This window comes from Phacochoerus africanus, chromosome 14 (assembly GCF_016906955.1).
Source record: "Phacochoerus africanus isolate WHEZ1 chromosome 14, ROS_Pafr_v1, whole genome shotgun sequence".
NCBI classification, from domain to species: Eukaryota; Metazoa; Chordata; class Mammalia; order Artiodactyla; family Suidae; genus Phacochoerus; species Phacochoerus africanus.
The window spans coordinates 8019786-8040054 of record NC_062557.1 but is presented as its reverse complement, the minus strand read 5'-3'; the positions used below and the strand labels follow the sequence as shown (position 1 = coordinate 8040054).

The following is a 20269-nucleotide window of genomic DNA, read 5'->3' as shown; positions in this document are numbered from 1 at the left end:
TCATGCATTTGTCTAACTAATTTCCAGAAAGGCCATGCCATTTACAATTTCCTGAGCAGAGTATGCAAGTTCTCATCATGCTGTTTTTTTCATCAGTCTGGGTATTTCTCGGTTAAAAATAAATGTATTCATTTATGGGGGAAATGACATTTCCCTTAATTTGTATTTCTTTGACTACAAGTGAAATTGAACATTTTTCATAGTTCCAGGCATATTGCTTTCCTCTTTTGTGAAAGGTCCTCCGTCCAAAGGAGGCCTCTTTAAGGAATGAGAATATGATTAGCTAATTCCTTACAGACAGGAGTCGTGTTCCTGGGGTCCGTTTAAGTTTGTCCGTGAGCACTGGGGTGGAGCTGGAGCAGCAGGTGTTATCACACGCCAGACAGACGAATGCACCTGGTCAAGCTGGAGCTTCAGCCTGCATTTACAAAATTCCTCTCTGACATTCCTCAGGACAACAAAGTGCCTTGATAAAAAGTGTCAGACAAACTGTAATTCAAAAAGATACATGTACCCCTATGTTCACAGCAGCCCTATTCACAATAGCCAAGACATGGAAGCAATCTCAACGTCCAGCAACAATAAATGGATAAAGAAGATGTGGTACTGGAGTTCCCGAGGTGGCTCAGTGGTTAATGAATCCGACTAGGAACCATGAGGTTGCAGGTGTGATCCCCAGCCTTGCTCAGTGGGTTCAGGATCTGGCGTTGCTGTGAGCCGTGGTGTAGGTTGCAGACGTGGTTCGGATCCCGCGTTGCTGTGGCTCTGGCGTAGGCTGACAGCTACAGCTCTGATTAGACCCCTAGCCTGGGAACCTCCATATGCTGTGGGAGCAGCCCTAGGGGGGGAAAAAAAAGATGTGGTGCATATATACAGTGGAATATTACTCAGCCCTGAAGAGAATGAAATGATGGCACTGCAGCAACATGGATGGACCTAGAGATGATCATACTAAGTGAAGTAAATCAGAGAAAGACAAACACCATATGGTACCACTTATATGTAGAATCTAAAATATGACACAAATGATCATATCTATGAAATGGAAACAGCCTCACAGACATAGAGAACAGACTTGTGGTGGCCAAGGGGCAGGGGGGTGAGGGAGGGATGGAGTGGGAGTTTGGGGTTAGCATTAGCAAATCAGTATGCATAATAGCATGGATAAACAGCAAGGTCCTACTATATAGCACAGGGAACTATAGTTAATATCCTGTGACAAGCCATAATGGGAAATGTGAAAAAGAATGTATATATGTATAACTGAGTCATTTTGCATTACCGCAGAAACTAATACAATATTGCAAACCAACTATACTTCAATAAAAGAATTTTTTAAAAGTGTCATCTGCTTTACTTATACCTGGTATGGTCCTGGAAGCTACTTTTCTCTCTCAATATTGAAAAATGTCTGTTCAAAAGGAGAAAATAACAACAACAACAACAAAAATCGGAGTTCCCGTTGTGGTGCAGCGGAAATAAACCCGACTAGGAACCATGAGGTTGCAGGTTCGATCCCTGGCCTCGTTCAGTTGGTTAACGATCCGGCAGTGCCATGAGCTGTGGTGTATGTCACAGACACGGTTCGGATCTGGCATTGCCGTGGCTGTGGTGTAGGCCAGCGGCTACAGCTCTGATTCGACCCCTAACCTAGGAACCTCCATATGTCGCGGAGGCGGCCCTAGAAAAGACAAAAAGACAAAAAAAAATAAAAACAATTAAAAAATTAAAGATAAAAATAAATAAAATTTGAATTTAACTGGGTGTCCTGTGGTCTAACAGTTCTACTAGTGCCCAATTTAGGGTCCAAGATCTAGTGCGGAGAGAAGTTGGACAAGCTGACTGCACCCTTCCCTGAAAGCAGCCACACACTCATCTCAGGGAAAAGTTTTTCAAGGAAGCCCCGCACGGGTCCTGGATGATCCAGGGTAGGAAAAGATTCCTTTAGAGACGAAGGACACTTCATGGAAAGATAACTGAAGTATTTATTATGCTTGGTTACTAACCTTTAGGCAGAGAAGCATCTGGAGTTAAAGAAACATGATGGTAAACGTGTTTACAATCTTTGTAACTACAATAGACATCTCCATTTATCACCTAATCATCACAACCCACACGATTATCAGAGGGTCAGATGTGGTCTGCACAAGAGGGCTGATGAGACTGTCTCTTCAGCCAGTACATATTTTCCAGGCACTGAAAGCCACCCATATCTCACTTTTGATGCTTATGAATAAGCAATTACTTCGCTACTACACAGAAACAAAGAGATCCGCGTAATTGGTAAAAAATTAAATGCATATCAGAAGAGATGGGTTCACTATTAGCTAAAGATTTCTCATCCATTAAGCAAACCACCCACTGAAATGTTGCTTGTTCCAAAGAGCTCGGCAAGGCAATCATTTCTACTCTCGGTCAACAGAGCCAAGGTTTCCAATAAGATGAAACCGTCCACCTACCAGGTCAGCTCTCTTCTACTTTAAAGGGACAAACCACGATGTTATCAACATGAGCTCATTCCTGATGAATTAATTGTGCTCAAAAAAACTAAGCCCAGGTGGACTTACTGGAGCTGCCTTTACTGTTCTTCACTCACCCGACACATGGTGTTCAGGGCAAACACCCGGGAGGGAAAGAGAGCCTCACAGCTTTGGGGGGGATCCAGCAGCAGAAGACCTTTGCTTCAAAAGGGTTCCAGCCCCCTCATTAGAGAGAGGGCCTTTTGGAGAACTGAAGAATGCTTATTGAGGTTTGCAAAAGACTCTCAGCCTCTCCTGGAAAGAGGATGGCTCCTCACTTGATTTATACGCTTGCAAATGACCAGGTCGAGGAGGAGGTGCCCACGAGAACAGCACCTATTTCAGGGATCATTTCCAACTGCTAATATTCCCTTAACAGTCCTCTGGTTCTACGTTCAGCTCTGACATAACGCAGCTCTGCCATCTCCTCTAATTCTGAGAATAAAGATGAACAGCCCAGACCACGGTATCTCCTCTGTATCTCTTAAAACGATGACCTATGGATCCCTCAGCACCCCGCCCAGTAGCTACTGAATTATAACCTCTGGGAGAAGGGCCCAGGAATCTGCATGGTACAAGCCAAATGCCTCTGCACTCTCATTCCAACATTATTCTGATACAGACTAAACTCTAAAAAAAGAATGTCTGTGGGTCTATTTCTGTTTTGTAAATAAGTTCACTTGTATCTTTTTTTTTTTATTCCACATATAATCGATAGCGTATGATACTTGTTTTACCTTTTTTTTTTCCCTTGGTCTTTTTGTCTTTTTCTAGGGTCGCACCTGTGGCATATGGAGGTTCCCAGGCTAAGGATCCGAGCCGCGTCTGCGACCCACACCACAACTTACGGCAACGCGGGATCCTGAACCCACTGAGCAAGGCCAGGGACTGAACCCGCAACCTCATGGTTCCCAGTCAGATTCATGAACTACTGAGCCATGACGGGAACTCCTGTTTTACTTTTTTTGGTTTGCTTCACTTAGTATGATAATCTCTAGGTCCATCCATGTTGCTGCAACCTAGAAAACAATCCAAGGGGAAATGTTGGGGGAGGGAATAAGGCAGGAGTTTGAGAGGAACATACGCACACACTGCTCTATGCAAAACAGATGACCAGGAAGGGCCTACTGCATAGCACAGGGGACTATACGCAATACGTCGTAATAACCTATACGGGAAGAAAACCTGAAAAGGAACATGTGTATCTCTATACACATATACACACATATATATGCATGCATAACTGAATCACTGTGCTTGAAACTAACACAGCATTGTAAATCAACTATACTTCAATAAAAATAAATAAAAGATTAAAAAACAACAATTACTGTTTTAGACTGGCCAACTACAAGTTAGTCGAGGTATTTTCTCTCTACTGAAATTTACTTTAGTCCAAATATTACTGCCTAATTAGGTGTCTCGAAGAAGTAGATGGGGGAATATACCTGACTCTTAGGTACAGCTGGGCACCTAAAGATTCATATGATGTTTTTCCAAACTTCCAGAGGGACAGGCAAAGGAATTTAAAATTGAAAGGTGAAAAGTAATTGAACTATTTGATAGGAACTATCATTCCTTTCATCAAATAAAAAGTCTTTTCTTTTTTCTTTTTTAAAAAGAAGATATAGGCCATCACAAGGCAATGTAATCACCAGCAGAAGACCTGAGAGAAACATAAATTCCTTCAACCAAGACATTCTCTTATCTTCCCTAAGGCGATATAGTGTCTATATACAGGGACTTATAGGGTCTAAGTCAACATAATCCCTCATTTATATCTAGAATTATCCTAGAAGTTGGTCACCAGGGATCAAAATGTGACAGTGTCAATGAATTAACTCTTAGCTGCTACGATCAAGAGAATCCACATTGCCAAGCTTAACAAACAGCGGGACATTCTGCAAACCTCAATGGGAAAACAAAAGCTTTCTTTTGTCAAAGGCCACATAACTGAAAGGAAAATGTGGTGCTTTTCAGAAGGCTTAAGTGAGACTACAATTCCACAAGTATTTCTTGGTTGGTGGATTTTCGTACTTTGGGGGATAGAAACAACTGATGCTGGAACCCAGGATAACCACTGGAGAGAACAACCGAAAAAGGACAAGATGACACAAGCCTGAAGATTTAGGGACTTGCCTTTTGTCTTGGTTCCGAGAGGGTAAGAGAGCTGGGGCTTTACCAGGATGCAAAGGAGAGTGTAAGGTCATGTCCAGCTTCCGTGGGAAGAGCTTCTTGTGCGCAGTCCCAATGGTGGGCAACAGAAACCAACTCGTTCAATGGAAGGGTCCGGAGGGGCTCATGGAACCAACCCAGAAAGGCCACTGAACCCATCTTGGAATCCTGATGGGGCCAAGGGAGACCAGGACTTCCTGCTTCACCCGCAAAGTGCCGCCACATCACCCTCTACCCCTAGAGCCCTAAAATGCTGGCCACTCCTGTGGGAACCGCTGCTCCCTTCGCTATCAGGTCCATCCAACTGGCCAAGCCAAGGTCACTTCTAGCAGCCAGAGGGGCAGAGGGAGGGGGAGAGGAGGGGGAGGGCAGGGAAAGTCTAGGCCAGGGAAGCCTTGTTTGCGTCCTCAGACGTCCATGTTTTCACCTCTTGTCTGCATCACAATTGCAGCAGGTTTTCCGCTCCCCTTAGAAGGACATGGGGAAGGGAATGGAATCCATGGCACAGAACTCTCAGGCCAACTCTCTCGGCAGTTTTCACACGTCACCTTAGGAAAGTCCTAACTGCTAAAGGCCTTCACTTCTTCCAAGTGTAAGTGAGCACAGTTAGACAGACTCCAGGGCCCCTTCCAGCAGCAACCTTCTATGCTTCCAGTGACAGCCTCTGACGGGGCTGGCCTAAAGGACCACTCAGCCCGGGCCAGTAAGAGAGCAGCTGTTTCCAGTGCCAGAGTTTCTAGAACTCTCTTCATGCCCAAGAAATTCCCCAAGGTGAGTTTCACGGACAGCACACCCCAACCACTCATAAAATACGTTGGGACTTCAAGGATATAAACTCAAAGAATCTCAGGAGATCAACGTTGCCAGGATAAAAATGACCAAACCCTTCCCGCCCTCTTCTGTCCCACTGCAATTGTTACATAGTTCTCAAGCCCCTCCTTAGCAACCTGTCCTACTCCCTTCTACCCGCTACTAGGAAAGGTATGTGGCCCACTCCTCACCCACCCCATAAGAGCCTTATACACCCCAATCAACCAACAGTTGTGTCATAAGACCCCTCTTTCCCCAACCAATCAGGTCAGCAGGTGCATCCTAAGATCTCCCCTCTCTCTTCTCTCCCTGGGCTATGAAAACAGACACGACCACGTGCTTGGGGTTGGCTCCCCCTGATCCTTAGGACATCATCCCGCTGCACTAGCAACATCTCTTATCTCAACAAAGTCCTCTTTCTCTTCACCTCGTTCTTTTCCCAACCTCCACCCACAGACCGGGACAACAAGGACAGCCTCTAAATGAAGAGCGAGAGAATTTGTCCCAGAGACTCTTCGGTGCCCTCAAATAAAAGAGTTAATTTTTCCCTTGAAATGTATCAAAATATTTTCTGAGGATACCATACTTCCCATCCACTCTAGGAAATACAGAACATATTGATAAGCACAAAGAAAAACATCACTCACCACCCAGAGGGGACCACCTTTAAAAAATCCTGACAATTTTTTCATATTTAAACTGGATGTATATACATGCAAACACACACACATACCTTCTAATTGGCTCAGACTATTTGAAACATGACTTTACATAGCAATAAAGTGTGAAAATATTCCATATCATAATATTCTCCCATATAAGTGGTCCTCACCCGGATTTCCATCAGCCGCTAGAGGTCAAGATAGGCAAGATGCAGATTTTCCAGTAGCCAAAGAGAACAAAGACGACACATTCAAGGCAGTTTTTTTTTTTTTTTTTTTCTCTTTTCAGAAGAAAAGATGTGCTTATTGTCCAAATCATCCCAAAGTCAAGCACAACCAATTAACTTTCAGACCTCAAGTGAGCTTTGGTGTTTAGAATAATAAAAGCTAGCTGGATAGGAATTATAAATCACCACTCAAAAATCGGCCCAGTGCTGGCGGAACTTAAAAGGGCTAATAGTTCTTGTTCGGAGACGTCTGTGATGTAAATGTTATCTCGGTGAGTGGTTTCAGAGCCACGCTTCAGGCTCAATTGAAATGGTATATGAAAAAGAACACACATGGAGGAGTGGGGGTTCTTTTTGCAACCTGTTTTTCCGTAATACTTAGCATTTTCCCAGTGCACTGTTTATTTGTTATCTGTTTGCAAGGCCATCACCTCTGGCGCCTGGCTCTGAGCCTTGCTCATAATTGTACCTACAGCGCCCAGCGTGGTACCTGGTGCAGAGGAGGTACTTGAATATTTGCAGAATGAATAATGCAAGCTGGTGGTGCTCTTTCCCAGAAAAAATGCCATGCATACATCCACACAGAACATTCTGCATGTATTTTCAAAGAGTTTACGGTTCTATTTAAGGCTAAGCATCTCATTTCAAAATATCCTATCTACTGGGAGTTCCCTGGTGGCTTAGTGGTTAAGGATCCAGTCTGTCTGTCTATCTATCTATCTATTTGTCTACCTCTCCTCTCTACCGACAGACCAACATTTATTTATCCAAATGCCTATTTTATGGACATATACATCAAGCCGTATCAGCAACCTTAATGGTATCAGCAAGCCAGTCATGGGCAGGCTGCCCCACCGTTATCCCCAGCTCTGCCGTCTTCCTGTAACCGACAGCCTGCCCCTGCTGGGCAGGTGTGGAATGCTTCCTCCCTGCATCCTCTTGTTCCAGGAGGAAGAATTTTCCCCTAAAGACTCTTGTCCTTTTGTTTTGCCCTTCACACCTCTTCATCAGAACAGAGTAAGTTTCCTGAGAGATTCATTTGGGGGGAGGAACCATACATGCATGTTTCAGCCCCTTCCCTCTGCCCCTGAGTGCCAGAGTGTCTACGGGTGGCAAGACTCCTGGTCAAATCCCCCAGGAGGCACGTCTTATGGGGACCCGGGAGCCCTCCAGGGTCTCCTTCTGCATTTGCCATCATTAATCTCACTGCTGATGCATATCAAAGCCATTACCTCTAACCTAATCTTCATTGGTAATGATGGTACAATTGTTATTTCCAGCTCTCTCCTTTGCTTCTTACAGTTGATTCAGAATTCAGAGAGGGAAGACTGAGGTTTTCAGCATTAGACCCAGCACCTAACCCTGAACCTGATCTGACTGCAGCGGTTGGCCCAGGGATGGACTTGGGCTTCAAGCTAGCCGATTCAAGTCCTTGGTCTATGCACAACACCCATGGACTCTTTCCCACGGGCTAAAGCCCAGCCTCGCCGGCAAAGACAAAGGAAATGCATTGGGTGGAGCAGTCACCTCGGTGGTGTCACATTCCCTGTTCCAGACCTGAGGCCTGTTCTTAAAGTTCTCCCTGATTCCATGAGCTTCCAGAAGCCTCTCCACTAGTGAGCCAACAGAAATCTCTTTGGGGGAATTCTCGCTGTGGCTCAGCAATAACAAACTAGTTATCCATGAGGGTGAAGGTTCAACCCCTGGCCTTGCTCAGTGGGTTAAGGATCCGGCGTTGACATGAGCTGTGGTGTAGGTCACAGACAAGGCTTGGATCTCACATTGCTATGGCTGTGCAACAGGCCAGCTGCTGCAGCTCCAATTGAACCCCTAGCCTGTGAACTTCCATATGCCATGGGTGTGGCCCTAAAAAAGGCCAAAAAAAAAAATTTTTTTTTGGCTTCTGCTGGTGAAGATGATCCCTCTCGTTAACAACCAGGAGAGGATGGACTGAAGTAAGAAAAGCTGGCTCAGGAGTTCCCGTCGTGGCGCAGTGGTTAACGAATCTGACTAGGAACCATAAGGTTGCGGGTTCGGTCCCTGCCCTTGCTCAGTGGGTTAACGATCCGGCGTTGCCGTGAGCTGTGGTGTAGGTTGCAGACGCGGCTCGGATCCCGCGTTGCTGTGGCTCTGGCGTAGGCCGGTGGCTACAGCTCCGATTCAACCCCTAGCCTGGGAACCTCCATATGCCGCGGGAGCGGCCCAAGAAATAGCAACAACAACAACAAAAAAGACAAAAAAAAAAAAAAGAAAGAAAAGCTGGCTCAGAGATTGAGTGACCTTGCTAAGGATGGTTCAGCTACAAAGTAGCAGGAGCAGGATTTGGACCCAGATCTCCTGACTGCTGGCAGTTTCCTCCAATCACACCACCTCCATCCCTTTCCCCTCCAGCCCAGACACCACCTCTTCTAAAACGACTCTCTAGTTCTCCAGAGCATTTGGGGCATGGATGTTTTCTTACACCACGCAGATGCACACAGCTGGCTGCAGCCTGCCCCCACCAGGCTCACTCCCACATGGGATCAGGTTTGGGGAGACTCTGTCTGATCTCAGAGCCTTGTTGTCATGGGAATCACTGAATAGGTGTTTCTGAGAACTGGCCTCAGGTCGGAATCATCTGAGGAATTAAAAAAATCCAGATCCCCAGCTTCAGCTGGATTGAACTGGCACCTCTGGGGGAGGAGCCTACCAATTGGCATTTGGAAAAGGCTCTGGGGTGGGGCCGGTGCAGCTGGACCACCAGTAACAGGCTCTGAGGCTTCCCACTTCATCCGCCCACGCCATCAGGCACCCATCCAAGACTACAGTTGCTGGAGCACTCATGACCTCCAGATCTGTCGGCCCGCTGCGTTGGTAGCGTTTCTTATCTCAATAAACTCATCTTTCTTTTCATCCCACTCTGAGTCTGGAAATTCTTTTCCAACCTGCACACAGACCACAACAACCAGGACTGTCTCAGCAATTCGGCCACCTTGTACTTCCCAAGCCTCGCCTAGCCCTGTTCTCCGCAAGAACCCTGTAATTCCAAAGGACCTAGCCATCTACGGGTGACTCTTAGCTCGAGGCTACAGAACTAAAAAGACATCTATTAGTCTATTTGAGGGCTTGAACTTGGCCTTTAGGCCCAGACTCTGGCCCATCTTCTCACTGAAGGCTCAATGCCCATGCAAATCCCCAGTTCCTTGCAGTGGTTTCCTGGCCCAAGTTGTGACCAGATTAACCACTCTGCCCATGAAAGCTGCCCATCTTCTTGACTGGGCCATTCCTGGGCCTTGGTCACTCACATGGCAACCCTGTCCAAAGGCTTATTTGGAGAAGAGCAGGTTAAGAGGATATGAGAGAGGCAGTGTGGACAAGTGGGCACAGGTCTCCTCCTCTGCCTTCCTCTCCTTTTCTAGAAAGCAAGCTTTGCTTCGCCAAGACCAAAAACTCCCAGACACTGATCAGATTCCAAAATATCACATAAAGAATGGCAAGAGATTGTGTGGGGATGGAACAGGTCAACAGAGGAGCTTACTAACTAAGCTGGAAGAAATTCCAGGAGATCATGGAAGGAGTGGGCACAGATGGCACTCAAGGGTGAGCAAAGTCCCTTTTCTGGGGGAGAGGATTAGGTCATCACAAAGTGCATTCTGCCACAGAGAACCTGCAGGGGACAGAAACCCCTGCATTCTCTTAGGTAGAGAAGAAGCCCTGAGTCAGCGTAACCCATAAAGCTAGAGAGGCTAAGCCATGTCCAGGCCCTAAGGGACATTCATGGGTTAGGTGGGCTCATTTCCAATCAGCACCAGCTTTGGAAGTAAGGAGCAATTAGCATATCATTGAGATGCAAATAATTTACACATTATGTAAATGCAGCTAGGTGTTTGTCTCTAAAGGTTTGTTTTCCCTGTTGGCTAAATATTTCCCCAGCAGTATTTCCCTGCTATCAACCGGATGGAAAAACATTTCAGACGGAGTGCAAAGGTAAACTTCAGCATGTGCTGTTAAAAAATAAATAAATAAAACAGAAAAACAAAACTCTCTGAGGACGAGGTCCCAACTAGTCAAGAAAGGCCAATCTCCTGACCTGGGTGTCCTCCTCAGTGAGAAAGAACACCAGTCACATCACAGCACAGCAAACTTCTGCCCAAGTTGGACTCGCAGGTGGAGAGTGGATCCTGGAAAGAAAAATCTGCCGGCATCGCCAGGGAGGCACACCGGGCCAAATTCAAGGCAGTTAAGGCCCTGGTTTGCTAGTTTTGCCCCCACCTCCCCCCCTCTAGCAAAAGTGATCACACCCAGATTACAATTCGAGCTGGCAGTTTCTCCTGATCCTCTTGGGGGTGGGGGGGACTGTCAATCAAAGCAAAGAAGGGCGTGGGAAGGTGGGGGCAGAGCAGACACAGCCTGAGCTGCGGGTGGGCTGGCTGCAGGCGTCCAGTCCGCCCCAGGAAGACAAGACAGGGGGAGTCCACGGCCAGCTCTCCGGCCCTTCCTTCTTTTCTCACCTCTTCAGGCTTTTCTCTTTCCTTTCTCCTGCGAGGTAGTGACAGAGGACTCTCCGGGTCACTAGGGATGAAGGATGCGGGAAGAGCGGTTCTCAGGGACCAGATGAGACTCTGGGATTAGTCACTTTAAAGGAGCCGCTTCCCCAGCCACCCAAGTTCACATCTCAATCCCATCATTTCCTGGTCCTCAGTTTCCACATTTGCCATATGGGGAGGATAATACTGCCCACCCCCACCCTGAAGGACAGGTAAGAGGAGACCAGAGGGGGTGTGGGGCCCCCTTGCTGGGCACACAGCAAATGTAGCACAAACCGCATCTCAGCAGTTTCCACTGTGATCTTGTGTGACACTTACATGTCTAGTACATCTAATCCAGTCTTCACTTAAACCCCCCAAAAGCAGAAGATTCATAGAGGAGGAGAAAAAATTCAATCACAAGAGACTTAGAGCAGCATTTTCAAGTACCATTCAATCCCAACCCTCCTCGCCTTGTCTGTAACGTGAAAATTTCAAAATTCCACAATCCTGCTGACATTTTCAACCTTAGGAAGGATCACCGCTGCTGAAGATAAGAAAGACTTTCCATCAATAAAAGGAGAGGGCTGCTGCCCTTTAAGATCATCTATTTTGCTTTGGAATACAAAGTAACTTTTTTCTTTCTTTTGCTTTCATTTTTAAAAACAGTGGATTGACACATCTAATGTAGTTTACTCAGACTAACATTAATACCCCAAAAATGTTTACAACCAAGGAGATGGGAGCAAAGTAGGTCTCTAGCAACCCTGACGCATGCTCATTGGGTGCTGGTTATCCAGAAAAAGCTGCGATCTACAGACAGATATAGGCAGATGGGGAGATAGACAGGCACATATAGATACATAAATATGTACATGATCTATACATATGCATAATATATCCGATGCTATTCATTAAGCCATTATATTTCCATTTTCAGATTTAACTTTTTAATTGTATATACACACACACACACATATATGTATCATATGGTGATTTACACTTCAGTGTTCCATATGTGTTTCAATTATGCATGTATATATATAACATGTATATGGTTTTTAGAATTCCACCTGGGAAGCTGAAACTTAACGGCTTAATGAAATAGCATCCTACAGCTAATTGCCGGGAAGAATAAGTACGATTCTTTACTCTCTGGATTTGACCATAAACTCAAGTAATAGGAAATGCCCAGGAGGAAAATTGGTTTCTAAAAACTAACAACCCAATAGAACGCGGCTCCCAGCAAGGGACACACTTCTCTTTCTCTACCGTTTTTTGGGTGGAATTTGGGGTCATCAAAGGGTGGTGGCCATTGTCTACAGGATCCGGTGGACACAGGCGGAGATGCCCTCTCCCCTCCCACCCCACCTGGGAGGGGGCTCCACTCGGGCCCCAGCGTGGGGAGGCTGAATCCTGGAGCCCTCTGCTTTCTGAGTTGGAAGCTCTGGGTCAGAAGGAAGGTGGACAGGGAAAGGTAGCTGTGCTGACCTGAGCTTGCTTCGAGCCAACAGAGCAAAGAAAGAAATTGGTTTTGAGATAGCAGGCGTCAAGGAAATGAGACATCAAATGGAGTGGGCTTACCAGTGGAATCAGAGCAGAGACAAAGGAGGTCGCCCTCCTGCTCAAGGGCAGACTCTGCCTGGTGAAATGGGAAGACTCAACGGGGCAGAGCAGAGACACGGCCAGGCTGGAACACACGTTCTCACGCTCTTCCTACTTCGTGATCAAGAGGGACGTTCTGAAGAATGGTTTGGTTTCTAGAAGGAAATAAATGCCACCCTGCAGAGGTTCAGAGAGGGGGAGAGATGTGGCTGGGAAGAGCTCTGGACTCTTTCAAGTTTCCGCTCAAAGCAGAAATGCCTTCCTGGAAAGGAAGGCTTCAGAAGGACAGACTCTGAGGGATGTTCAGATTACTGTTACTGCAAAAGAGGAGCACAGGGCCGAAAGATGGAGCACCAGCCATCCTCAACCCACACCGCGCCTCTTGTTACACAGAGAGAGGTGGGAGGCTGAGGCCACACGTGTGAGGTGGGAGCAGCTGGATGGGAGAAGACCCTCACGGAGCCCAGGCCAAGTTTAGAGTCTTATGCGGTGGTTCTCAAACTTGGGCATGCTAACGTGAATGGACAGATGAGTGAATGAACAAACAAAAACAACAGAAGATCACCTTTCAGGGAACTAGAGCGAAATGCAGATTCTGGTGCTCATTTGAGCAGCACATCTACCAAAACTGGAAAGATGCAGAGAAGACTAGCATGGCCCCTATGCGAGCATGATGCCCGGACAGGTGAAGTGGTCCACGTTTTTGAAACAGGGTGTTCTGGATTGTGAACCAGGACAAAAAAAAAAAAAAAAAGCACAACCTTAAGCTAAGAATTATGTTTTATTCAGCAGGCTTGCTGAGGACTTAAGCCTGGGAGGTAGCCTCTCCACTATCTAGCTCTATGGAACTATTTTGAATAGCTTAGGGAGAAGCCAGGATGTACGGCAGTTTCGTGGAAAAAAAAAAAAAAAGGAACACACACAAACACAAAACAGCAGTAGTCGGAACATCAAATAAAAAGATTACTATTAATTATCAGAACATTAAAAGATTGCTATTAATTAAAGCAAAACCAGACAGCTCAAGTAAATGAATTTAGCACTTTTCTTTGTGTGGGCAGATGCTTGAGTCTGGGCTCACTGAAATCATTCCTTTGATATGCACCTTAAATCTCGAGGGCCAGCACTGATTTTTTTCATCCTGAATCCCCATAAGGTACCTCGTTGGGGGGAGGGGGGATGCTGCAGTGGCTAATGGCTTGATGGCTACAACTTCCATTTTTACGGATATGGCAGGTGACCTTCTTTGTCTCCAGAATCAAAAGGCATAAAGTTTCAGTTAAGCAAGATGAGCAAGCTCTCGAGAGCTGTTGTACCACACTGTACCAACAGTCAACAATAAGGTACGTACACTTAACAATTTGCTTAGGGATAGATCTCACTTTAGGTATTCTTACCATTATAAAATAAAATTGAAAAAGAAACATCACTAAACAACTTGCGAAAATTATACTTAATTTTTTTAAAGCACAGATTCTTAGAACTCATGGCAGACACGGGCAGGGCTCAGGAGTCTACAGGTGCGACTGATCCTCTAGATAACAGAGCTTAGGGGAGAGAAAGGATCCAGCAAAACACACTGGAAACCCATTAAGAATGGACTTCCAAGCTTGCTAAGTCCAGGTCCAGATTTCTTGCCAACCGTTCACCGGGGACCTTCCCATGGGGGTCTTATCATCATTTTGCTCGCCTTGCACAGATGGAACACATTGCCTTAGGGGCAAAATACATTCCTCCCCTTATAATTGCTCTTGGGGTGACAGATGCCAGAATCGCCCCCAGTAACCAAACCAGGAACGTGGGAACAAGCAGAAAGCTCAAAGGAGGTTCCTAGGGAGTCATTCCTAAAATCATTTGGGATGAAAATGGTCAGAAGTCTTTTCTATTATTCAGCCATAAAAAAATGAAATATTGCCGCTGGCATGAATGGACCTAGAGATGATCATTCTCAGTGAAGTCAGTCAGACAGAGAAAGACAAATCTCATATGATAGCACCTGAATGGGAATCTTAAAAAAAAAGGATACAAATGAACTTATTTACAAAACAGAAACAGACTCAGAGGCTTCAAAAACAAACGGTTCCTAAAGGGGAAGTATATGAAGGGAGGGATAAATTAGGAGTTGGGATTAACATATACACAACTACTATACATGAAAGAGAGAAGCAACAAAGATCTACTGCCCGGCACAGGGAGGACACTGTTCCAGGGGGACACGAGGATCACCAGGTGAGTGACGGCCAAGGGGAGGGGCGTGGAGGTGTGATCTGCTCACGGGGATAGCCTGCCGTGCCTTCACTCCAATGGTTCCTGAATCCAGCCCAAAAGCGCATAAACAAGAACAGAACACCAGACCCAGATGGAGCTACTTCTGTTGAAGTTATTCGAGTGTAGGGTTTAACCACCCGAAAGCCCCTGGAGTGGCAAATTCTCCCCTGTTGACCAAACGCTATGCCCTGTGATGCCACTGCAGCCCCAAGCCTGCAGGGAAGCCAGGTCAGGGCTCAGAGGAGCTTGGAGGATCGCTGGTGCCAGAGACAGGTATTGGGGGCCCTCTAGCCAGCAGGGTGCCTGCTGCCATGGCAATTGGGGATGAACCGAGGCTGTGGAAGAAGGTGCTCTGTTAATTGAAACCCAGGCAACATTTTAACTCAAACCGGGAGGAAGTTAATGCAGAGTTAGATTGTCCTCCCGCCTTTCCCCCTCCCTTGCTTTTCTTGCCACCAGGTGGCTTTAAACCGTCATCTTCCCCCACCCCCTCAACAAAAATCATCCCCAAAGAGGCTTCTGATGAAGCACAGAGCCAAACCTCCCTCCCTGCACAAAGCAGCCTGAGATGCCCTGTTGTCTGTTTGTCCATCTCAAAGGAAATTCTCTTTGCCCAAAAGACTCTTAGGAAGGCACTGGCTTTCCGATCACTTCCTCCAGGGAAGAGAGTCTCACCCTGTAATCGGACTGGGAATCACCTGGAGAATTTTAAAAGGAAGATTATTCCCTGGCCGCATCACAAGAGGGCTGACTTTGGCAAATCAGGGGTGAACCTAAGCATCTATATATTTTTTCTAGCACCCCAAGGAATCTTGTTTTGCTTTGGTTTTTGTCTTTTGTCTTTTGTCTTTTTAGGGCTCCACCCACTGCATATGGAGGTTCCCAGGCTAAGGGTCGAATCAGAGCTGTAGCTGCCAGCCACAGCCACAGCCACATGGGATCCGAGCTGCATCTGCGACCTATATACACCACAGCTCACGGCAACACCGGATCCTTAACCCACTGAACGAGGCCAGGGACCAGATCCACAACCTCATGCATGCTGGTCAGATTCGTTAACCACTGAGCCATCATGGGAACCCCCCCAAAGAATCTTGTTTTAAGTGGATCAAGATCTACCCCGTGAGGAATGTAAACCAAGGGATGTGGGCTTTTCCTGTAGCTCTGTCCTTTACTGGGCAGGCTGAGCTCAGCTAAAGCTGGACATCTAATAGCCTCTTGCTCACCAAGGGAGCCACGGACTATGAAAGGGTTAAGAGTTCTCCTTGCCCCACCCTGCCTCCTGCAGTATGAGTTCCCTAACACAGGTTCTAAACATGCTTGATGCAGGTGGAAAACGCCTCCTAGGAGCCCCACGACCCAGGCCTGCCTTCTCCAAGCTTCAAGGTGCAACAGGAAAACATACACGCTCAGAACCCAGAAGACTCATGACTGAACTCACCACTTATAAATGAGTCGCCACTCAAAAATTCCCTCCCTTGGCTGCCAAACTGGGCTCTTGCAGCAGGCTTGAGGATCGTGAACATTTATATTTTCGTTTTCTTGTCAAATGTACAGAAATGCCACATCACAAGTCTTGAAAAGAGATACAAGTTTGTGAAGGACTTTGTGAGGCTGAAGGATGGCTTGATGCCTGGCAGAACCTGGCAAACCACTAAAGACAAGAAATAAGCAGGATCGTTTTGCAAATTGAAGTTTCTGCCCCAGATATGTCGGTTTCCAGCAAGATTAAAGATGAGGATAAAACCAAACTCTTCCTCCGCAGACACCCGGAAATGATGGATGAAATAAACAAACCAGAAGGGTTTCGAGTGTGCGTCTGAGCTTGCAACAAAGAAAGGAAATTAGTAATCACAGGGAAGCCAGAAACCAGAGCCAAACACGAAAAGCAGTTCATAGGCCGCCAAGAACAGGCTCTGGGTGTCACCGTCCCCAAGGAACAAAGATGAGACCTTGTGCCACACTAGGCAGGAGGCGAAATTCTATAAATGCAAGAGTCACACAGTTCTGCTCTGGGTGGAAGAATGGACAAGAGAAAAAAAAAAGATCGATCCAGCTGCAGAGAAAGACAAAAAAAGATAATCATATGTTTCTGCCTGGTCTCTGGAGGGAAAAAAAATGCAAGTAAAATGAAACCCTTGGCTTACATGTGGAACAGGTCGGACTGCTGAGTGTCTGCTTTCTTTGTGGGCTGGGAAACCTCAATCTGGACATCACTGAAAAAACTGGTTCCAGGCTCACATTCTTGCAAAAGGGTCTTATAGAAACAAATGCAAAACTACTGTGAAGGTCAGTCTCCCACGATCCACGACCCTGGGGATCCTTAAGGAAAAATGCAGCCCACTAAAGAAGGATGGGTGCTAGAATGTTACAAAGTCTAGAAGAAAACAGGACACTGTGAATGGGAGTCAGTGGACATAGAAAGAAGGAGACATATGGCCTTTATATAAGATATAATTTAAAACATACATACATGCACTCCAATGTTCGCAGCAACATTACCTACAATTGCCAAGATACGGAAGGACCCCAGGTGTCCATATCAATAGATGACCGGATAAAGAAGATATACATATGGAATACTACCCAGCCTAGAAAAGAATGAAATTCTGCCATCTGCAAGAACACCACAGATGGACTTGGAGGGTGTTATGCTTAGTGAAATAAGTCAGAGAAAGACAAATACCATCTGATTATCACTTATACATGGAATCTAAAAAAGTGAATATAACCAAAAGAAGCAATATAGTCCAGGAAACTATGTCCAATCTCTTGGGATAGACCATGATGGAAAAGAATATTTTTAAAAAGAATATATATGTGTACACACACACACACACACACACACACACACAAACTGAGTCACTTTGTTCTACAGCAGAAATTGGCACAATATTGTGAATCAACTATAATTTAAAAAAAAAGAAGCTGGAGTTCCCACTGTGGCTCAGCAGTAATGAACCCAGCTAGTATTCATGAGGATGTGGGTTCGATCCCTGGCCCCACTTGGTGGGTTAAGGATCTGGCGTTGCTATGACCTGCAGTATAGGTCAGAGACACAGCTCAGATCTGAAGTTGCTGTGACTGTGGTATAGGCCGGCAGCTGCAGCTCTGATTCAACTCCTAGCCTGGAAACGTCCATATGCCTCGGGTGCAGCCCTAAAAAATTAAATTAAATTAAATTTTAAAAATTTCAAAAACAAAGCAGACACACAGATACAGAGAACAAACGAGTGGTTACCAGTGGGGCAAGGGAAGAGGGGGGCAATAGAGGAATGGGAGGTACGAATTTGTCTGCATAAAATAAGAGAGCTACAAGGAGCTATTGCACAACTCAGGGAACAGAGCCAATATTTTATAATAACTAAGTAAATGGAGTATAGCTTTTAAAAACTGTGAGACACTATGTTGTACATCTGTAATGTGTGTAATACTGTACAGCAACTGTACCTCAATAAAAATATATATATAAATACCTAATGCAATTAAAGACATAAAAAAAGAAACGAGAGCCATAAGAAGCACATGTAACAAAGACATGTTAACAAGAACCTACTAGAACAACTGAAAAATAAAAACTCCAGTCATTTCACTTAAGAACACAACAGACAAGTTAAATGTAGGTTAGAATCTACTCAGTGACGTATCAATGGACCAGAGAATAGAGGGATAAAAGGGTGAGAGTTTAAGGCACATGGGAGAAAAATAAGAATACAGAATATACTTCTAGTAAATGTTGCAGAAGAAGAAAATAAAGGATATGAAGGGCAAGGGAGTTCCCAGCATGGTGCAGCAGAAACAGATCTGACTAGTATGCATGAGGATGCGGGTTCGATCCCTGTGCTCACTCAGTGGGTCAGGGATCCGGCACTGCCGTGAGCCGTGGGGCAGGTCGCAAAAGCGGCTCAGATCCTGCGTTGCTATGGCTACGGCTGTGGCCGGAAGCCATAGCTCCGATTTGACCACTAACCTGGGAACTTCCATATCCCTTGGGTTCGGCCCTAAAAAAAAAAAAAAAGAATATGAGAGGAAAATTTGAAGAGATGATTACTAAATAAACTTTCCAGTAATAATAATAAGTGAGTAATCAGATTAAAAGAGCATTCCAAGTCTGAGGCAAAAAAAAGTACAAACACACACACACACAAAGCTAAATCATGCTGAAGATAAAATACACCAAAACAAATGAAAAAAGTATAAGCAACCAGAAAACTGAGAGGAGACTGCTGGCACATACATTTTTATGATGCTTACAGGGAAGAGATAACACATAACACAATTCTTTAGTCTGATGGAAGCAGTGTAAGTGGAATAATACGGAATAACAATGTCAGTGTGCTAAAGGCAATAAACATGTCTGTCAACCTAGAAATTTAAATGCAACTCAATTTTTATTTCAAGAGTCAGAGCAAAAAAAAGGCATTTTTACATAAGATGGAGATTTTGCTTCCCTGGATCCTAAGTGAAAAAATATTAAAGGAAGAATAAAAGACACTCCAGGAAGGAGTGCAAAGCAAGAGCAACAGTGAACAGAGAAATCAGCTACATGTTGGAAAGCAGAAGCAACTACTTGATCTAATTAGCAGTATAAAGAGTAATAATAATTGATAAGCTAGTTCATTAAAATGAAAAACTTCTGCTCTGCAAAACACAGTATCAAAAAAGAGAAGACAAGTCTGGAGTTCCCCTCGTGCCTCAGTGGTTAACGAATGTGACTAGGAACCTTGAGGATGAGGGTTCAATCCCTGGCCTCAGCAGTCGGTTAAGGATCCAGCGTTGCCATGAGCTGTGGTGTAGGGTGCAGATGCAGCTTGGATCTGGCGTTGCTGTGGCTGTGGTGTAGGCCGGCAGCTGTAGCTCTGATTCGACCCCTAGCCTGGGAACCTCCACATGCCGTGGGTGCGGCGCTAAAAAGCAAAAAAAAAAAAAAAAAAAAAAAAAGAGGAAAAAGAAAAAATGAGAAGACAAGTCAAAGACTAGGAGAACATCTCTGCAAAGGACACATCTGATAAGAGACGCTTATCCAAAATACATCAAGAACTCTTAAAAGTCAACTATAACAACCCAACTAAAACAAGGGCCAGAGACCTCACAAAGGAAAACAGACATATGGCAAACAATCATACGAAAAGATGTTCCCTGTGATATGTCACCAGGGAAATGCAAATTAAGACAACGAGATACCATTACACATCTATTAAAATGGCCCCAATCCAGAACACTGATGGCACAAAACACAAATGAGCATGTGGAGCAGCGGGAACCCTCCTTCACTGCTGCTGGGAACTGGAAAGGGTGCAGCCACTTTGGAAGACAGTTTGGGGGTTTCGTACTAAACATATACTTTTACCACAGGATCCAGCAATCCTGTTCCTTGGCAGTTCCTCAAAAGAGGGAAAAACTTGCACAGAAATGTGTGCAGCCACTTTATTCCTAACTGCCAAAACCTGGGAGCCACCAAGATATCCTGTAGTAGGTGAATGGATAAAGAAAACTAT

General features: G+C 45.4%; 1 protein-coding gene and 1 non-coding gene across 4 annotated transcripts in view; one reads left to right on the top strand and one right to left on the bottom strand.

The window, feature by feature from the left end:
- Positions 1-20269, bottom strand: part of SLC39A11 (solute carrier family 39 member 11) — a 369112-nt gene that overhangs the window by 157832 nt on the left and 191011 nt on the right. The gene's annotated exons all lie outside the window — the stretch shown is intronic.
- On the top strand, positions 13102-13208 carry LOC125115392 (U6 spliceosomal RNA). The gene has a single exon (XR_007132099.1). It is a non-coding gene; the product is annotated as a U6 spliceosomal RNA (small nuclear RNA).